Consider the following 22,022-nt stretch of genomic DNA (forward strand, 5'->3'; position numbering starts at 1 on the left):
CCCAAGGAACAGGTGTGGGCCCTTGAGAGTCAGGCTAGACAAGGGGCTGCAGCTGCGGCTTGTTTTCTTATCATTTTATCTGGTCCATGAGTGGAAAACAACTTCAAGAAGACCCTATCCTAATGAGAGGAACCCAGGAGTCAGGGAGAGGAGTGATGGTGGGTGGAGACAGAGGCCTGGTGCCCTGGCTGCACTGGAAGTGTCTGGAAGACCAGGCAGAGAGAGGCTGCACAGAGTGATAACCAGGGACACAGACCTGTCAGAGCTGCTGTTTGTTAGTTCAAGTCCTGCTCTGAGGTGTTCTGTGTCAGCTGTGAGCGACAGGTGAGCTGGGGATTCTCTGCAAGGTGGGCTATGTGCACAGTTCCTGTGTGTCCAGCCCTGCTGGGGTACCTGCCCAGGGGAGCTCTGTATCCTGGTAAGGGCCTGACTATGAGAGCCCAATGGGCTGCTGGGTAGCTGCACAGGTGAGCTCCATACCCTGGGAGGGACTTGACCACGAGAGCCCCGTAGGCTGTGGGGTGGGGGGTGCAGCCCAGGTGAGCTCCATATCCTGGGATTGGCCTGACGACGAGAGCCCCATGGGCTGCTGGGGACCTGGTAAAGGATATCAGGACAGTCAGTGAAGCCACCGAGGATATACATCCAGTAGCTCCTATTTCCTACACCCTGCTGCTCATTCTACCATCCAGCAGGCCATGGCATTCTGTATTAGACTTCAATGATGCCTTCTTCTGTATTCCATTCATCTCAGAGTCACAAGAATTTTCGGCTTGTGAGAGGCAGGAAACAACATGCAACACAAGCAATAATGCTGGGCCGTCCTGCCCCAATGGTTCAAAAATCCCCACACCATCATTGGGGAAATGTCCTCTAAAGACCTAAACGTTCTACCTCTGTAAAAGGGAACCCTCTTTCAATATGCAGATGACATTCTGATCCCCAGGCCTACTAAAGACGCCTCTGAACTACCTAGCCAAGAAAGGATAAAAGGTGTCCAAGAAAAAGGCTCAAATATCCCAGGCTAAGGTGACATGTCTGGGCTTCATTCTCACAGATATTCGGAGAAACGCATCCCAGGATAGGGAAGAAGCCATTTGCAGCCTTACCTCTTCTAAAACTAGAAGACAGCTTAGGGGTTCCTGCAGAGGCCAAGGTTTTCTGCATCTGGATCCCTAACTACAGTCTAATAGCTGGGCCTCTACATGAAACACTGACACAGAAAGATGATGATCCTTTTGTACAGAATCCAGAAGCAGCCTTTCAAGAATGGAAAGAGCAGTCAATTCAGACCCTTGCCAAGGAACTCCCTAATTTAGCTAAACCTTTTGACCTTTACATACCCGGTCAAAGGTTAATCGTCCTTGGAGCCTTAGTGCAAAAACTGGGACCACTTGAAATGGAGCAACACAAGAATGCCCTTCAGGTATGATAAACTATGGTCACCAAGGGCTTTGCCCACCGACTCATCAGGCCAGGATACTGGGGTATCTAAAAAGCTGGAAATCAGCAGCCCGCAAGGCCAGCTCCCTCCTAAGGGAAAAGGACCCCACGTGGTGATCCTAACCACCCATCATGCCCTGAAGTTGCAGGGGTCACTCTTTGGGCACACTGACCTCGAGTGAGGAGGCCCTCCAACTCCAACCTCCAGAGAGACAAACGGGAGCAACGGGCCACCAAGATGACTCGTGTGACCATCACTTGACATGGAGTTTCTCTCAGAAAACAACAAGGCTGTGCCCCGAAAGAGCAGACTACTGCTTGCAGGACTTCCTGCACCCAGAGGGGAGCTAATAAGCTTGGCGGGGGAAACGTATATCACGCTTTCACCATAGAAAACCCTACAGACACCGCGGTGATGGTGGCCAATATGACCGGCTGGACTGCTGGCTACTTCTAAAGGCCGTTGACTCAGTGGACGTCATGGTCCTGGATCACAACTGACCCTGGACTGTCTGGGAGTTGCGCGGCCAGGGTTCTGACACATGGTGCTGTTTGTACATTAATTCAGGGACCTAATTAAAGAAAGCACAGACTACTGGTCAGAGCATCTAGGCTGGCAAAAACGGTCAGCCTAAGGTCGCCAAACAAATGTGGGGTGGGGTGAAACCTGCCACTGCTGCATCTCTGCTCATCTCTTTCCTGGACCATTAAAGGTCATTAGAATCTGTAACATTTCCAGTGCTGGTGCTCAGGCAGACGAGAAGTTGGGCAGGAGGCCTTGGGACAATCAACCTCACCTGGCGGCTGGTGGGGAGATGTTTTGCCCCTCCCCCCATGTATCAGGGCTCCCACCACAGCATGAAGCACTTACAAAAGAGGGGTCTGCACAGTCAACACCCCAAGAATGAGGAACGGAACAAAAAGCAGAGGAAGTGTTCGTCTCCGGCAACATTCATTAAAAATTCCTGGGAGATAAAAAGAGAATCTGGGCAATAAAATAAAGTCTAACCTGTTTTTTCTTTGTGCTTTGTCTAATTTCACGTGCTCCTAGGGTTCCGCATGCAGAGGTCCCACACCTGGCACTTCAGACCCGATTTCCTAGTGCAGAATGGCTGGGTCGACACCTCAGCTAGCGGGTTCCCATGCAGACTCCATGGCATAGAGCCTGAGCTGCAGCCAACCCAGCCCTCGAGAGCTCCATCCCCTCCCACCCAAGGATGCTGCCGGGATCCCTACACAGCATCCCATCCCACAGCCCTTGGGGGAGTGCACGCTCTCACCCCTCCATTCTGTTTTAAAAATAATGTTTCCTTTGCTTCTGAACCAAACTCAGTCTTGATCTGTTGGTTCCAATGACACTGGGCATGGGGACTCCTGTTGGGGTCCACTCTGGAGGATCAGTAACAGAAATTGAGAACATTGTAACTTCAATGAACAGATGTGTGAGCCAAACTGTAGTTTACATAGAGCAGTGTATAATGCTAGGGTAAAATAAGATGTTTCTAAGACTTACCTTTGATATTTCCATCACTTTACTATAAGCAAGTTCAGTGAAGACGTCTGTCTTATTTGTCAGGTCAACATTAGAGAAATGAAGTGATTGATTTCCATGGATGTACATCGAATACTCTTGGCTGAAGCTTCAATTTGTTTTGAATGCTTTTCCATTGAAAAGGATACCTCTCTTTCAGCTCCCCCGTTTCTGAGAAGTATAAAATCTTATAATTTATTATTACCAAAGGGGAAAGGTAGGAGAAGGGATATATTAACAGTTTGGGATTAACACATACACACTGCTATGTATAAAATAGATCATCAACAAGGAACTACTGTATAGCACAGGGAACTACACAGAATATTTTGCAATAACCTATAAGGGGAAATAATCTGAAAAAGAATCGATATTTTTATTGACATCATCTATCAATGACAGATAAAATGTAACCTAAGCAAGGCCGATGGTGAACACTTCTGACCCTGAAGATTTCAATCATCTAAAGTTTGGGCTCTGCCTATTTCCCAAGGCCCTTAATGGACATACGTGTAGCCGTAGCTTAAAAATTCCCCAATTTGGGGTTCGGGGAGACACTGATTTGGAAAAATCCCTGGTGTTCTCCTTACATGCACGGGACCCTTCCTACAGCTAAAACATGCCTGTCACACCTAGAGGATGGTACACCGTTTGATCGGAAAGAGTTTGGAAAAGGCACCTCATCTCCTCATCGCCTGGTGCTCGGGTTCACCCCTCCAGCATCTTTCCTAACAATCTCCTCACTTGGGGATATCAGCACCGTCAACATCCTGTTGCACACAGTTTGGAATTTGTCCAGAGGATGAAGCGGAAGGATGAGAAAAAATTAGAGGCAAGTCTTAGTTGTTCGGACAGGCACATGCCACTCTAATTTCCAATCCGGAAGACAAATTCATCAAAGGCTAGAATTGCCCACGGAAACAGAATAGGGCTAGAGGAAATCCTGCTGTTTTGTGTCCAGTTTCCAAAAACACAAGTTGAATAATGGAACTCAGGGGCACTAAAATTCATGAAACTGCAGAGTTGAAAATATCTATTGTCGAAAAATATCTTGAGGTAAGTCACAGAAAAGGACTTGTAAGCAAGGGAGAGTGGCAGGAAACAGATTTGAAGAGGTAGAAAGGACTCCCCATTAAAGCACAAGAAAAGGGGCTGAACATCGCCAATGATGCAGTTTGCCCAAAAGGGCGTATGCATTTTTTTTTCTGAATATATTCAAGTAAAGGCCATACACACTTTTTATCCAACCAAACAGGTGGGCACTGGAAATCAATACTACAAAATGTATCACTTCACATCAGTCAGAAGGGCCATCCACATAAAGTGTAAACACCAGAAATGCAGGACAGGTTGAGGAGAAAAGGAAGCCCTGTGAGGCTGATAGTGGAAATGTAATTTGCCAACGGCTACTCTGGAGAAGTGTATTGTGTTTGCTAAAACATCTAAAAGATGAGCTACAGAGCATAGGGCACTTGCACTCATGGGCGTATACTTTGGGAAAAACAAAAATGGACAGAAAACAGGCACGCCAACATTTACCACCTCTCTGTTAAAAAGGGCCTCCACTTGGATATAACCTAAATGTCCCTGGAAGGATAAAATGGATAAAAGAGATGGGGTACTTATGTAGAGTGGAATATTACTCATCCAGAAATCCATGAAATAAGGCCAGTTGTAACAACTCTGGAGGAGTTACATACGATCATTCTAAGTGACATATGTCAGAAAGAAAAAGACACATATCATAAGATGTCACTTAAAGGTGGAATCAAAAATGGCTACACATGAAATAAACTACAAAACAGAAACATAGTCAAATATGTAGAAAATAGACATAAGGCTGCTAAATGGGAAAGGTGGGGAATGGTGAGGTATTATCCAGGAGGTTGAAATAAGCAAAGATACCATTCCAAGTACCGAATTGAATAACTGACAAGGCCTACACAGTACCTCAAAGTACTGCACTCAGCCCACTCAAGTCAGTGGACAATAATACATATGACTCGTAAGCATCTGAAAAATAATTTATTGTTGTCTCTCAGTACATGAATCAAGTGGATGTACAGCAGCAAAAAACAGAGCTTTGAAAATCAGCTGTAACCAATATAAAAATAAATTTTAAAATATTTATAAAAACAGTGAGACAGACAAAAATTCTTACAACAGTTGTTGAAGGGCTACAATGTAACAGGGATTGAACACATGTAGACCCACAGCAGGATGATATATAAGGCTGGAAGCTATACAGGCTAAGAGATGTTAGAGAGGCTGTGTGAGGAAATGCAGACCTTTTAAATTAATACTGCCTGGTACCCATTCCATGGGTCCCAAATCGGCAGGTTCAAGGGAATCTTCTGACAGCAAAAACATGCCTGGGAAACCGAGATGAATGTACACCGTGTGCTCAGGAAAGGTGTCTAAAATGCACCTCATTTTTGATCTCCTGGTGCTGGGGTTCGCCATTCCAGTCACATTACTAACAATCTCCCCACTTGGAGAATAAGCACCTTTAACCTCCTGTTTCACACAGTTTGCAATTTGTGCAGAGGATAAATGGGAAGGGGGGAACCAATGAGAGATTAGCTGTAGGAGTTTTGACAGGCACATGTCACTCTAATTTCCCATTAGGAAGAAGAATTAACCAAAGGCTCAGCCTGCCTCCTCAGAACCAGAATAGGGCCAGAAGCAATCCAAAGGTTTGGCGGCCAGCTCACAAAAACAACGAGTTGCAAAATGGAGCTCAGGGGCAGACAATTCAAAGACGTGCAAAGATATAAATGATAACCAACGTCCAAAAATATATTCAGGTAAGGCAACGAAGAGGATCTGAATGAGAGGCAGAATTGCAGGAAACAGATTTCAAAAGGTAGATTGTACTCACATTTAAAGCATATGGAAAGCAGCAGAATTTCTCAAATGATGCAGTTGGGCAAAAGGGTGTATGCGTTTTTTTCGTGAATATCTTTAGGAAAAAAACGCATACAGAGTTTTTGGCCAACCAAGCAAGCGGTAAATGCAAATCCGCACAACAAAGAAGTCTCAATGTCCACTGATCAGAAAGGCCATCCGAAAAATGTGTACAAACCAGAAATGCTGGAGAGGTCATGGAGAACAGGGAGCCTAGTCACGCTGATGGGTGGGGTATAAATATCCAAGAGCCACTCTGAAGAAGTGTATGCTGTTTCCTAAAACATTTAAATACAAAGCCCCGGAGGAAAGGGGACTTCAACTCATGGGCATATAACTTGGGAAGACTAAATATTGACAAGACACAGGCACCCCAAAATTTAGGGCTGCTCTGCATACAAGAACCTCAACTTCGGTACACCTTAAATATCCCAGGAAAAAGAGAAATGCATAAATAACTTGTGGTAATTTTGTACAATGGAATATCACTCAGACGTGAAATCAATGTCATAAGGCCAGTAGCAGCATAAAGAGTGGATTTAGGTATGATGATTCTAAGTGAAATTAGTCACACAGAAAAAGAATCTTATCATAAGATATCACTTACAGAGGGAATGTCAACATCACAACACATGAACTGAATTAAGAAAGAGAACAGAGTCTCACATTTAGAAAACACTCTTATGCCTGTTTAATGGGAAAGGAGAGGTGGGGTGATGCATAAAACCAGAGTTTGATATTAGCACAGGTACCATTCCATAAACCAAATACAGAATAGACGAGACCTACCCCTTCCTCAGTGAACGAGACTCAAAACCCCTATTCCCTGCAGAGGAATATATCTGACTAGTAAGAATCTTAAAACCTATGTATTGATATGTCTCCGTAAGGGAATCAAGTGTGTCTAGACCGGCATAAATACGTCAGTGAAAATCAGCTCAACCCCATTATAAAAATGAATTTCAAAAACACACACACAAAAAAAGCGAAATTCTTACACAATTCCTTCAGGGGTTCTGATGAAACCGGGAATGACCCTCTCTGCAAAGACAGCTGGATGAGACATAAGGCTGGACACTTGGGACTGAGAGGACTGGAGATTGGGAGAGAAAATGCAGACCCTTTAAAGTAGTAATGCATGCCACCATTCCATGGATCCCAAATCTCCAGGTAGAAGGGAATATCACTACAGTTATAACGTGTATGGGAAACCTAGAGCATGGACACCCTGTGATGGCGAAAGGTTTCTAAAAGTCTCCTAATTTTTCCACTCCTTGTGCTCCAGTTTGGCATTGCAACTGCTTTACTATCAATCTCCCAACTTAGGACAGCCAGCCCCTATAACCTCCTGGTTCGCACAGTTTGCTAATTGTGCAAAGGATGAAAGGGAAGAGGGAGAACAAATCAGAGAGTAGACGTAGGCATTTCGACGGGCACATGTCACTCTAAATTCCCGTCAGGAAGAAGAATTAACCAAAGCCTCAGCCACCCACAGGGAACAGTATAGCCAGCCCTGGTGCAAGTATAGGTCCTGAAGCAAAATTGTGGATTTGCGGTCAGCTCCCAAAAATGGGATTTGAAAATTGGAGCTCACGGGCACAGCAATTCACAAAACTACAGAGTTATAAAGGACTACTCTCTTCCAAAAATCTGTTTAGGGAAGGCAACGAAGCTGACTTGAAAATGAGGCAGAATTGCACAAAACATATTTCAAGAGGTAAATTGGAATCGCCTTTAAAGCACAGGAAAATAATCACAACTTTGACAATGATGCACTTGGCCAAAAAGGGCGTATGCCTTTTCTCCTGAATATATTCAGGAGAAAACGCATACGCCCTTTTTGGTCAATCTAGCAAGAGTGCAATGCAAATCCACACTACAAAGAATTGTCACTTCCCACGGGTCAAAAGGGACATCTGAAAATCTGTAAAAACCAGAACGGCAAGAGGGAGATGACAAGGGCATGAAGCAATGTGATCCCAAGGGTCATGAAGGATTGTGATGACAAGCGCATGGAACATTTTGAAGAAAAGATTATGTAGCATATTGCTGACAAAGGCATGGAGCATTGTGATGACAAGGTTCATGGAGCACTGTGATGACAAGTGTCATGGAGCATTGTGATTACAGGGGTCATGGAGCATTGGGATGACAAGGGCATGGAGGATTTTGATGACAAGAGTCCCGGATCATTTTGTTGTCAGGGTTCATGGATCGTTGTGATGACAGGGGTCATGGAGCATTGAGATCACAGGGGTCATGGAGCATTGTGATGAGAAGGTCAAGGAGCATTGGGCTGAAAATGTTCATGGAGTATTTTGATGACAGGGATCCTGGAGGATTGTGATGACAAGGTACTGGAGCATTGTGATGAGAAGACCATGGAAACTTGTGATGACAAGTCTCATGGAATATTCTGATGAAAAGGAGCATGGAGCATTGTGATTACAGGAGTCGTGGAGCATTCTGATGACAAGGGCATCGAGCATTGGGATGAGATGGCCATGGAGCGTTCTGATGACATGCATCATGGAGCTTTGTGATTACAAGGGCATGGAACATTGTGATGAAAAAGGCATGGAACCTTGTCATGACAGGGTTCAAGGAGCATACTGACGACAAGTGTCAAGGAGCATTGTGATGACAAGTGTATTGAGCATTGTGATGACAAAGGTCATGGAGCATTGTGATGAGAAGACCATGGATAATTGTGATGAGGAGCGTCATGGGGTGTTGTGATGATAAGTGTTATGGAACATCGTGATCACAATGGTTTGGAGCATTATGATGACAGAGGTCATGGAGAATTCTGATTTCATTGTGATGACAATAGCATGAAGCATTATGATGATGGGCATGGTGCATTGTGATGACAGGGTTCATGGATCATTGAAATGAAAAGGGGCATGGAGCATTGTGATTACAGGGGTCTTGGAGCATTGTGATGAGAATCGTCATGGAACCTTGTGATGACAAGTCCATGGAACATCGTGATGGCAGGGGTCATGGAGCATTGTTATGATAGGGCTAATGGAGCTTTGTGATGGCAAGGGCATGGAACATTGTGATGAGAAGGCCATGGAGCATTCTGATGACATGCATCATGGAGCTTTGTGATGACAAGGTCATGGAGCAATGTGATGAGAGCGTTCATGGAGAATTGTGATGACAATGACATGGAGCATTGTGATGAAAAGTTCATGGAGCATTGTGGTGACAAATTTCACAGAGCCTTGTGATGATGAGGGCATTGACCATTGTGATGACACAGGTCATGAAGCCTTGTGATGATGGGACACACGGAGCATTTTGATGAATGGTGTCATGTAGCATTGTGATGACAGGGGCATGGAGCATTGGTCTGACAAGTTTCATGGATAATTGTGTTTACAGTGGGCATAGCACTTTGTGATGACAAGGGCATGGAGCATTGTGATGACAAGGTCATGGAGTATTGTGAAGACAGGTGTCAGGGAGCATTGTGATAGCATATTTCATGTTCCATTGTGATGACAGTTGCATGGAGCATTGTGATGCCAAGTGTTATGGAGGATTGTGATGACAAAGGTAATGGTGCATTGTGATGATAAGGGCTTGGAGCATTGTGATGACAAGGGTCATGGAGCATTGTGATGACAAGGGCATGGAGCATTGTGATGACAACGGCCATTGAGAATTTTGATGAAAAAGTAGTGAAGCTTTGTGATGACAAAGGCATGGAGATTGCTATGACAGTGGTCATGGGGCATTACAATGACAAGTGCATGGAGAATTGTGATGACAATAGCATGTAACATTGTGATGAGAAATGTCATGGAGCATTGTGATGAAAAGGACGTGGAAAATTGTGATGACAAGGGACATGGAGCATTGAGATGACCAGAGCATGGAGCATTGTGATGGCAAGAACGTGGAGCACTGTGATGAGAAGACCATGGATAATTCTGGGGACGATCATCATGGAGCACTGTAATGACAAGGGGCATGGCGCATTGTGATGATATGTCTCATAGAGCATTGTGATGACAGGGGTCATGGATCATTGTGATGACAAGGGTCATGGAGTATTCTGATGACAAGCTTGAGGAGTATTGTGATGACAAAGCATTTAACACTGTGATGGGAAGTGTCATGGAACATAGTGATGCCAAGAACGTGGAGAATTGTGATGATAGGGAACATGGAGCATTGTGATGACCAGGGCATGGAGCATTGTGATGGCAAGACTGTGGAGCATTGTGATGAGAAGACCATGGATAATTGTGATGACGAGCGTCATGGAGCGCTATAATGACAAGGGGTATGGAGCATTGTGATGAGAGTGGCCATGGAGCATTGAGATGACAAGTGTCATGGAGCATGTAGATGACAAGGGCGTGGAGCATTGTGATGAGAAGACCATGGATAATTGTGAATGACGAGCGTCATGGAGCACTGTAATGACAAGGGGTATGGAGCATTGTGATGACAGTGCATATAGAGCATTGTGATGACAAGTGTCATGGAGCATTCTGATGACAAGCTTATGGATTATTGTGATGACAATGGCATGGAGCATTGTGATGAAAAGGGCATGGAGCATTGTGATGACAGGGGTCATGGAGCATTGTGATGTCAGTGGACATGGAACGTTTTGATGAATAGGGTCATGGAGCATTTTGATGACAGGGGTTATGGAACAATGTGATGTCAAGGGTCATCGAACATTGTGATGATAAGTGCATGTAGCATTGTGATGACAGGAGTCATAGAACATTGTGATGACAGGGCTGAGGGAGTATTGTGATGAATAGTGATGAAACATTGTGATATCAGTTGGAGAGAGCATTTTGTTGAGAAGTGCATGGAGCACTGTGATGACAAGGTTTATGGAGCATTGTGATGACAAGATTGTGGAGCACTTGATGACAAGGGCATGGCAAATTGTGATGATATGTGTCATGGAGCATTGTGCTGACAAGCACATGGAGCATTGTAATAACAACGGTCTTGGAGCATTGTGCTGAGAAAGGCATACAGTATTGTGATGACAAGGGTCAAAGAGCATTGTGATGAAAAGTTCATGGAGCATTATGGTTAAAAAGGTCACAGAGACTGTTGATGACGAGGGCATGGACCACTGTGATGACAAAGGTCATGAAGCACTGTGATGACTGGAGTCACGGAGCATTGTGATGACAGGGGTCATGGAGCATTGTGATAACAAGGGCATGGAGCATTGTGATGACAAGGGCATGGATCATTGGTCTAATATGTTTCATGGATTATTGCAATGACAGTTGGAATGGCGCATTGTGATGACAAGGGGATGGAGCATTGTGAAGACCAGGTCATACAGTATTGGAAGACAGGTGTCAGGGAGCATTGTGAGGACATATGTAATGACCCATTGTGATTACAATGGCATGGAGCATTGTGATGCAAGTGTCATGGAGGATTCTGATGACAAATGTAATGGAACATTGTGATGACAATGGCTTGGAGCATTGTGATGAAAAGGGTCAGGGAGCATAGTGCTGGTAAGTGCATGGAGAATTGTGATGACAAGGGTCATGGAGCATTCTGATGACAAGCTTGTGGAGTATTTGGATGACAATGGCATGGAGCATTGTGATGAAAACTGCATGTGGCATTGTGATGAAAAAGGCATGGAGCCTTTTTGTGACAGGGTTCATGGAGCATTCTGATGACAAGTGTCAGGGAGCATTGTGATGACAAGTGTATTGTGAATTGTTATGACAAAGGTCATGGAGCATTGTGATGAAAAGGGCATGGAGTATTTTGATGACAGGCATCATGGAGCGTTGTCATGACAAGTGTTATGGAACATTGTGATCACAAGTGTTTGGAGCATTGTGATGAAACCGGTCATGAATCATTTTGATTTCAAGGATCATGGAGCACTGTGATGACAAGGGCATGAAACAATGTTATCCCAAGGTTCATGGAGGATTTTGAAGACAATGGTAATGGAGTATTGTGATGACAAGCACATAGAACATTGTAATGACAATGTCATGTAGCATTTTGCTGACAAAGGCATGGAGCATTGTGATGACAGGTGTCATGGACCACTGTGATGACATGCGTCACACAGCATTGTGAATACAGGGGTCATGGAGCATTGGGATGACAAGGGCATGGATCATTGTGATGACAAGTGTCATGGAACATTGGGCTGAAAATGTTCATGGAGTATTGTGATGACAGGTGTCATGGAGCATTGTGATGACAAGAGTCCCCGAATACTGTGTTGTCAGGGGTAATGGAGTGTTGTGATGACAGTGGTCCTGGAGCATTGTGATGATATTGATCATGGAGCATTGTGATGAGAAGGTCATGGTGCATTAGGCTGAAAATGATCATGGAGTACTGTGATGACAGGGGTCATGGAACATTGTGATGACAAGGTAATGGAGCATGGTGATGACAAAGTCCTGGAGCATTGTGATGAGAAGACCATGGAGACTTGTGATGACAAGTCTCATGGAGTATTCTGATGAAAAGGGGCATGGAGCATTGTGATGACAGGTGTCTTTGAGCATTGTTATGACAAGGGCATGGAGCATTTTGAAGAGCAGGACATGGAGCATTCTGATGAATGTGTCATGGAGCACTGTGATGAGAATTTTATGGAACAATGTGATTACAGGTGTCTTGGAGCATTTTGATGTAAAGGGCATGGATCATTGTGATGAAAAACGCATGGACCCTTGTCATGACAGTGTTCAAGGAGCATACTGACAACAAGCGTCAGGGAGCATTGTGATGACAAGTGTATTGAGCATTGTGATGACAAAGGTTATGGAGCATAGTGATGAGAAGACCATGGATAATTGTGATTATGAGCGTCATGGGGTGTTGTGATGATAAGTGTTATGGAATATTGTGATCACAACGATGTGGAGCATTGTGATGACAGAGGTTATGTAGCAATTTGATTTCATTTTGATGACAATTGCCTTAAGCATTATGATTATGGGCATGATGCATTGTGATGACAGGGTTCATGGAGCATTGAGATGAAAAGGGGCATGTAGCATTGTGATTACAGCGGTCATTAAGCAATTTGAAAACAAGGGCATGGAGCATTTTGATGAGAAGGCCATGGAACATTCTGATGATATGTGTCATGGAGGTTTGTGATGACAAGGCCATGGAGCATTGTGATTACAGGGGTCTTCGAGCATTGTGATGACAAGTGTCATGGAGCATTGTGATGACAAGGCCGTGGAACATTGTGATGGCAGTGGTCATGGAGCATTGTTATGACAGGGGTAATGCAGCATTGTGATGAGAAGGACATGGAGCATTGTGATTACAAAGTTTATGGAGCATTGCCATGACAAATTTTTGGACCGTTGTTATGAAAAGCGCGTGGCACATTGAGATGACAAGTGTCATGGAGCATTTTTCTGACAAAGGCATGGAGCACTGTGATGACAGGAGTCACGGAGCATTGTGATGGAAAGTTCATGGAGCATTGTGGTTACAAAGGTCACAGAGCCTTCTGATGACGCAGGCATGGACCATGGTGATGACAAATATAATGAAGCATTGTGATGACTGGAGTTAAGGAGCATTGTGATGACAGGGGTAATGGAGCATTGTGCAGACAAGGGCATGGAGCATTGTGATGTCAGGGGCATGGAACATTGGTCTGACAAGTTTCATAGATTATTGTCATGAGAGTGGACATGGTGCATTGTGATGACAAGGGCATGGATCATGGTGATGAGAAGGTCATGGAGTATTGTGAAGACAGGTGTCAGGGAGCATTGTGATGACATATGTCATGGTCCATTGCGATGACAATGGCATAGAGCATTGTGATGCCAAATGTAATGGAGGATTGTGATGACAAATTTAAAGGAGCATTGTGATGACTAGGGCTTGGAGCATTATGATGAAATGGGCCATTGAGAATTTTCATGACAAGTCGTGAAGCAACGTGATGACAAGGTCCTGGAGCATTGTGATGAGAAACCATGGAGCCTTGTGATGACAAATCTCATCGAGCATACTGATGAAAAGGGGCATGGACCATTGTGATTACAGTGGTCTTTGCACATTGTGATGACAAAGGCATGAAGCAATGTGATCCCAAGGTTCATGGAGGATTGTGATGACAATGGTAATGGAGTATTGTGATGACAAGGCCATGGAGCATTGTGTTGTCAGGGGCATGGTGCATTTGTCTGACAAGCTTCATAGATTATTGTGATGAGAGTGGACATGGTGCATTGTGATGACAAGGGCATGGATCATGGTGATGAGAAGGTCATGTAGTATTGTGAAGACAGGTGTCAGGGAGCATTGTGATGACATATGTCATGTTCCATTGCGATGACAATGGCAGGGAGCATTGTGATGCCAAATGTAATGGAGGATTGTGATGACAAATTTAAAGGAGCATTGTGATGACTAGGGATTGGAGCATTATGATGACACGGGCCATTGAGTATTTTCATGACAAGTCGTGAAACATTGTGATTATAAGGTCCTAGAGCACTGTGATGAGAAACCATGGAGGCTTGTGATGACAAATCTCATGAAGCATACTGATGAAAAGGGGCATTGAGCATTGTGATTACAGGGGTCTTGGAACATTGTGATGTCAAGTGTCATGGAGCCTTGTGATGACACGGCCGTGGAACATTGTGATGGCAGGGGTCATGGAGCATTGTTATGACAGGGGTAATGGAGCATTGTGATGAGAAAGCCAAGGAGCATTGTGATTACAAGGTTTATGGAGCATTGCGATGACAAATTTGAGGACCGATGGGATGAAAAGCAGGTGGCACAATGTAATGACAAGGGTCATGGAGCATTTTTCTGACAAAGGCATGGAGCATTGTGATGATAAGGGTCACGGAGAATTGTGATGAAAAGTTCATGGAGCATTGTGGTTAAAAAGGACACAGAGCCTTGTGAGGACGCGGGCATGGACCATTGTGATGACAAATACTATGAAGCATTGTGATGACTGGAGTCACGGAGCATTGTGATGACAGGGGTCATGGAGCATTGTGATGACAAGGGCATGGAGCATTGTGATGACAGGGGCATAGAGCATTGTGATAAATAGTACATGGAGTATTTTGAAGAAAGGTGTCAGGGAGCATTTTGATGACATATGTCACGGTCCATTTCGATGACAATGGCATGGAGCATTGTGATGCCAAATGTAATGGAGGATTTTGATGACAAATATAATGGAGCATTGTGATGACTAGGGACTGGAGCATTATGATGACAAGGGCCATTGAGAATTTTCATGACAAGGTCGTGAAGCATTGTGATGACAATGTTCTTGAGCATTGTGATAAGAAAACCATGGAGCCTTGTGATGACAAATCTCATGGAGCATACTGATGAAAAGGGGCATGTACCACTGAGATTATAGGGGACTTGGAAGACTGTGCTGACAAGGGAATGGAGATTTGTGAGGAGAAGGCCAAGGAGCATTCTAATGACATGCGTCATTTAGCTTTGTGATGAAAAGGGCATGGAACATTGTGATTACAGGGGTCTTGGAGCACTGTGATGAAAAGGGCATGGATCATTGTGATGAAAAATACATGGAGCCTTCTCATGACAGGATTCAAGGAGCATACAGATAACAAGTGTCAGTGAGCATTTTGATGACGAGGGTATTGAGCATTGTGATGACAAAGTTCATGGAACATTGTGATGAGAAGACCACGGATAATTGTGATGACGAGTATCATGGGGCATTGTGATGACAAGTGTTATGGAATATTGTGATCACAAGGGTTTGGAGCATTCTTATGACAGAGTTCATGGAGCATTTTGATTTCATAGTGATGACAATAGCATGAAGCATTATGATGATGGGCATGGTGCATTGTGATGACAGGGTTCATGGATCATTGAGATGAAAAGGGGCATGGAGCATTGTGATTACAGGGGTCTTGGAGCATTGTGATGAGATGGGTCATGGAGCCTTGTGATAACAAGGCCATGGAACATCGTGATGGCAGGGGTCATGGAGCATTGTTATGACAGGGGTAATGGAGCATTGTGATGGCAAGGGCATAGAGCATTATGATGAGAAGCGATGGAGCATTCTGATGACATGTGTTATGGAGCTTTGTGATGACAAGGGCATGGAGCAATGTGATGAGAGCGTTCATGGAGCACTGTGATGACAATGACATGGAGCATTGTGATGCCAAGGTTAATGGATCTTTGTGATGACAAAGATCATGGAGCATTTTGATGACAAGGGCGTTGTGCATTGTGATGAGAAGGGCCGGGAGCAGTGTGATGACAGGAGTCACGGAGCATTGTGATGGAAAGTTCATGGAGCATTGTGGTTACAAAGGTCACAGAGCCTTCTGATGACGCAGGCATGGACCATGGTGATGACAAATATAATGAAGCATTGTGATGACTGGAGTTAAGGAGCATTGTGATGACAGGGGTAATGGAGCATTGTGCAGACAAGGGCATGGAGCATTGTGATGTCAGGGGCATGGAACATTGGTCTGACAAGTTTCATAGATTATTGTCATGAGAGTGGACATGGTGCATTGTGATGACAAGGGCATGGATCATGGTGATGAGAAGGTCATGGAGTATTGTGAAGACAGGTGTCAGGGAGCATTGTGATGACATATGTCATGGTCCATTGCGATGACAATGGCATAGAGCATTGTGATGCCAAATGTAATGGAGGATTGTGATGACAAATTTAAAGGAGCATTGTGATGACTAGGGCTTGGAGCATTATGATGAAATGGGCCATTGAGAATTTTCATGACAAGTCGTGAAGCAACGTGATGACAAGGCCCTGGAGCATTGTGATGAGAAACCATGGAGCCTTGTGATGACAAATCTCATCGAGCATACTGATGAAAAGGGGCATGGACCATTGTGATTACAGTGGTCTTTGCACATTGTGATGACAAAGGCATGAAGCAATGTGATCCCAAGGTTCATGGAGGATTGTGATGACAATGGTAATGGAGTATTGTGATGACAAGGCCATGGAGCATTGTGTTGTCAGGGGCATGGTGCATTTGTCTGACAAGCTTCATAGATTATTGTGATGAGAGTGGACATGGTGCATTGTGATGACAAGGGCATGGATCATGGTGATGAGAAGGTCATGTAGTATTGTGAAGACAGGTGTCAGGGAGCATTGTGATGACATATGTCATGTTCCATTGCGATGACAATGGCAGGGAGCATTGTGATGCCAAATGTAATGGAGGATTGTGATGACAAATTTAAAGGAGCATTGTGATGACTAGGGATTGGAGCATTATGATGACACGGGCCATTGAGTATTTTCATGACAAGTCGTGAAACATTGTGATTATAAGGTCCTAGAGCACTGTGATGAGAAACCATGGAGGCTTGTGATGACAAATCTCATGAAGCATACTGATGAAAAGGGGCATTGAGCATTGTGATTACAGGGGTCTTGGAACATTGTGATGTCAAGTGTCATGGAGCCTTGTGATGACACGGCCGTGGAACATTGTGATGGCAGGGGTCATGGAGCATTGTTATGACAGGGGTAATGGAGCATTGTGATGAGAAAGCCAAGGAGCATTGTGATTACAAGGTTTATGGAGCATTGCGATGACAAATTTGAGGACCGATGGGATGAAAAGCAGGTGGCACAATGTAATGACAAGGGTCATGGAGCATTTTTCTGACAAAGGCATGGAGCATTGTGATGATAAGGGTCACGGAGAATTGTGATGAAAAGTTCATGGAGCATTGTGGTTAAAAAGGACACAGAGCCTTGTGAGGACGCGGGCATGGACCATTGTGATGACAAATACTATGAAGCATTGTGATGACTGGAGTCACGGAGCATTGTGATGACAGGGGTCATGGAGCATTGTGATGACAAGGGCATGGAGCATTGTGATGACAGGGGCATAGAGCATTGTGATAAATAGTACATGGAGTATTTTGAAGAAAGGTGTCAGGGAGCATTTTGATGACATATGTCACGGTCCATTTCGATGACAATGGCATGGAGCATTGTGATGCCAAATGTAATGGAGGATTTTGATGACAAATATAATGGAGCATTGTGATGACTAGGGACTGGAGCATTATGATGACAAGGGCCATTGAGAATTTTCATGACAAGGTCGTGAAGCATTGTGATGACAATGTTCTTGAGCATTGTGATAAGAAAACCATGGAGCCTTGTGATGACAAATCTCATGGAGCATACTGATGAAAAGGGGCATGTACCACTGAGATTATAGGGGACTTGGAAGACTGTGCTGACAAGGGAATGGAGATTTGTGAGGAGAAGGCCAAGGAGCATTCTAATGACATGCGTCATTTAGCTTTGTGATGAAAAGGGCATGGAACATTGTGATTACAGGGGTCTTGGAGCACTGTGATGAAAAGGGCATGGATCATTGTGATGAAAAATACATGGAGCCTTCTCATGACAGGATTCAAGGAGCATACAGATAACAAGTGTCAGTGAGCATTTTGATGACGAGGGTATTGAGCATTGTGATGACAAAGTTCATGGAACATTGTGATGAGAAGACCACGGATAATTGTGATGACGAGTATCATGGGGCATTGTGATGACAAGTGTTATGGAATATTGTGATCACAAGGGTTTGGAGCATTCTTATGACAGAGTTCATGGAGCATTTTGATTTCATAGTGATGACAATAGCATGAAGCATTATGATGATGGGCATGGTGCATTGTGATGACAGGGTTCATGGATCATTGAGATGAAAAGGGGCATGGAGCATTGTGATTACAGGGGTCTTGGAGCATTGTGATGAGATGGGTCATGGAGCCTTGTGATAACAAGGCCATGGAACATCGTGATGGCAGGGGTCATGGAGCATTGTTATGACAGGGGTAATGGAGCATTGTGATGGCAAGGGCATAGAGCATTATGATGAGAAGCGATGGAGCATTCTGATGACATGTGTTATGGAGCTTTGTGATGACAAGGGCATGGAGCAATGTGATGAGAGCGTTCATGGAGCACTGTGATGACAATGACATGGAGCATTGTGATGCCAAGGTTAATGGATCTTTGTGATGACAAAGATCATGGAGCATTTTGATGACAAGGGCGTTGTGCATTGTGATGAGAAGGGCCGGGAGCAGTGTGATGACAGGAGTCACGGAGCATTGTGATGGAAAGTTCATGGAGCATTGTGGTTACAAAGGTCACAGAGCCTTCTGATGACGCAGGCATGGACCATGGTGATGACAAATATAATGAAGCATTGTGATGACTGGAGTTAAGGAGCATTGTGATGACAGGGGTAATGGAGCATTGTGCAGACAAGGGCATGGAGCATTGTGATGTCAGGGGCATGGAACATTGGTCTGACAAGTTTCATAGATTATTGTCATGAGAGTGGACATGGTGCATTGTGATGACAAGGGCATGGATCATGGTGATGAGAAGGTCATGGAGTATTGTGAAGACAGGTGTCAGGGAGCATTGTGATGACATATGTCATGGTCCATTGCGATGACAATGGCATAGAGCATTGTGATGCCAAATGTAATGGAGGATTGTGATGACAAATTTAAAGGAGCATTGTGATGACTAGGGCTTGGAGCATTATGATGAAATGGGCCATTGAGAATTTTCATGACAAGTCGTGAAGCAACGTGATGACAAGGCCCTGGAGCATTGTGATGAGAAACCATGGAGCCTTGTGATGACAAATCTCATCGAGCATACTGATGAAAAGGGGCATGGACCATTGTGATTACAGTGGTCTTTGCACATTGTGATGACAAAGGCATGAAGCAATGTGATCCCAAGGTTCATGGAGGATTGTGATGACAATGGTAATGGAGTATTGTGATGACAAGGCCATGGAGCATTGTGTTGTCAGGGGCATGGTGCATTTGTCTGACAAGCTTCATAGATTATTGTGATGAGAGTGGACATGGTGCATTGTGATGACAAGGGCATGGATCATGGTGATGAGAAGGTCATGGAGTATTGTGAAGACAGGTGTCAGGGAGCATTGTGATGACATATGTCATGTTCCATTGCGATGACAATGGCAGGGAGCATTGTGATGCCAAATGTAATGGAGGATTGTGATGACAAATTTAAAGGAGCATTGTGATGACTAGGGATTGGAGCATTATGATGACACGGGCCATTGAGTATTTTCATGACAAGTCGTGAAACATTGTGATTATAAGGTCCTAGAGCACTGTGATGAGAAACCATGGAGGCTTGTGATGACAAATCTCATGAAGCATACTGATGAAAAGGGGCATTGAGCATTGTGATTACAGGGGTCTTGGAACATTGTGATGTCAAGTGTCATGGAGCCTTGTGATGACACGGCCGTGGAACATTGTGATGGCAGGGGTCATGGAGCATTGTTATGACAGGGGTAATGGAGCATTGTGATGAGAAAGCCAAGGAGCATTGTGATTACAAGGTTTATGGAGCATTGCGATGACAAATTTGAGGACCGATGGGATGAAAAGCAGGTGGCACAATGTAATGACAAGGGTCATGGAGCATTTTTCTGACAAAGGCATGGAGCATTGTGATGATAAGGGTCACGGAGAATTGTGATGAAAAGTTCATGGAGCATTGTGGTTAAAAAGGACACAGAGCCTTGTGAGGACGCGGGCATGGACCATTGTGATGACAAATACTATGAAGCATTGTGATGACTGGAGTCACGGAGCATTGTGATGACAGGGGTCATGGAGCATTGTGATGACAAGGGCATGGAGCATTGTGATGACAGGGGCATAGAGCATTGTGATAAATAGTACATGGAGTATTTTGAAGAAAGGTGTCAGGGAGCATTTTGATGACATATGTCACGGTCCATTTCGATGACAATGGCATGGAGCATTGTGATGCCAAATGTAATGGAGGATTTTGATGACAAATATAATGGAGCATTGTGATGACTAGGGACTGGAGCATTATGATGACAAGGGCCATTGAGAATTTTCATGACAAGGTCGTGAAGCATTGTGATGACAATGTTCTTGAGCATTGTGATAAGAAAACCATGGAGCCTTGTGATGACAAATCTCATGGAGCATACTGATGAAAAGGGGCATGTACCACTGAGATTATAGGGGACTTGGAAGACTGTGCTGACAAGGGAATGGAGATTTGTGAGGAGAAGGCCAAGGAGCATTCTAATGACATGCGTCATTTAGCTTTGTGATGAAAAGGGCATGGAACATTGTGATTACAGGGGTCTTGGAGCACTGTGATGAAAAGGGCATGGATCATTGTGATGAAAAATACATGGAGCCTTCTCATGACAGGATTCAAGGAGCATACAGATAACAAGTGTCAGTGAGCATTTTGATGACGAGGGTATTGAGCATTGTGATGACAAAGTTCATGGAACATTGTGATGAGAAGACCACGGATAATTGTGATGACGAGTATCATGGGGCATTGTGATGACAAGTGTTATGGAATATTGTGATCACAAGGGTTTGGAGCATTCTTATGACAGAGTTCATGGAGCATTTTGATTTCCTAGTGATGACAATAGCATGAAGCATTATGATGATGGGCATGGTGCATTGTGATGACAGGGTTCATGGATCATTGAGATGAAAAGGGGCATGGAGCATTGTGATTACAGGGGTCTTGGAGCATTGTGATGAGATGGGTCATGGAGCCTTGTGATAACAAGGCCATGGAACATCGTGATGGCAGGGGTCATGGAGCATTGTTATGACAGGGGTAATGGAGCATTGTGATGGCAAGGGCATAGAGCATTATGATGAGAAGCGATGGAGCATTCTGATGACATGTGTTTTGGAGCTTTGTGATGACAAGGGCATGGAGCAATGTGATGAGAGCGTTCATGGAGCACTGTGATGACAATGACATGGAGCATTGTGATGCCAAGGTTAATGGATCTTTGTGATGACAAAGATCATGGAGCATTTTGATGACAAGGGCGTTGTGCATTGTGATGAGAAGGGCCGGGAGCAGTGTGATGACAGGAGTCACGGAGCATTGTGATGGAAAGTTCATGGAGCATTGTGGTTACAAAGGTCACAGAGCCTTCTGATGACGCAGGCATGGACCATGGTGATGACAAATATAATGAAGCATTGTGATGACTGGAGTTAAGGAGCATTGTGA

This window comes from Mesoplodon densirostris, unplaced genomic scaffold (genome assembly GCF_025265405.1).
Source record: "Mesoplodon densirostris isolate mMesDen1 unplaced genomic scaffold, mMesDen1 primary haplotype scaffold_44, whole genome shotgun sequence".
Classification (NCBI taxonomy): domain Eukaryota; kingdom Metazoa; phylum Chordata; class Mammalia; order Artiodactyla; family Ziphiidae; genus Mesoplodon; species Mesoplodon densirostris.